Here is an 818-nt window from a genome sequence, read left to right as displayed (position 1 = left end):
TTATATACAAAAATAGAGGACCAATATAGCTTTTTGAGTAATACTATGCCCAATATTACTTTTGACTGAGATACAAAGAAACACATGGAAATTTTGAAATGACAGTTCACCAACAGACCTGAGATTTTTTTTTTTGAATTAACCCGTGGTAAGAAGTAAACAATTGCTTGAATCATCCGTGCGGCTATTTCAAGCTGTTAAATATCAAAATATGGTTCTACAGACATTTGTTTCTAGGTATATATTTTGAACTTTGGAACCCAATTCAACACATGCCCAAATATAGCTCCGTCTTATAATGCATTTGGTTTTAAACATGGATTTTTTAGCTTCCTAAATGACATTTATCCACAGCATGAAGGTTTTCACCCCTTACTAGTAAATGCTCATAAATGATTAAAAATGAGATTATCTTGAGATGCCTACAAATTACTTATAGGTCAAACCCCACAAAACTAGAAATCTAACTAAAATTGACGTTGAAATATTTCAACTACTTATATAGTTGCTGAGTTTTTTATTTCTATATGCAGTTTTAATCTATGCAGTTAAGATTTACCAAGCAAAATCACACATTTTAGTGATCTAATTACCATGACAATCGCTACGCTTACAACTAGACCATAAGCCTCTAAACTAATATTTATAGTTTTATAGGTTGATTCAATTTGCTCATGTATTTTAAGTCAATCAATTCATCTAGGGATCACAGACTATAAACTACGCATTACAACATTTGCTGGAATCATCATAATTGCGAAATTCAAAGCAGTAAATATCAAAATATGACTATACCCACACATTGGTTCCCAGCTAAA

The sequence above is a fragment of the Cupressus sempervirens genome, chromosome 6, assembly GCF_028749045.1.
Source record: "Cupressus sempervirens isolate cs-2001-9-10 chromosome 6, ASM2874904v1, whole genome shotgun sequence".
NCBI lineage: Eukaryota > Viridiplantae > Streptophyta > Pinopsida > Cupressales > Cupressaceae > Cupressus > Cupressus sempervirens.
Note: the sequence above shows the minus strand (reverse complement) of the source record.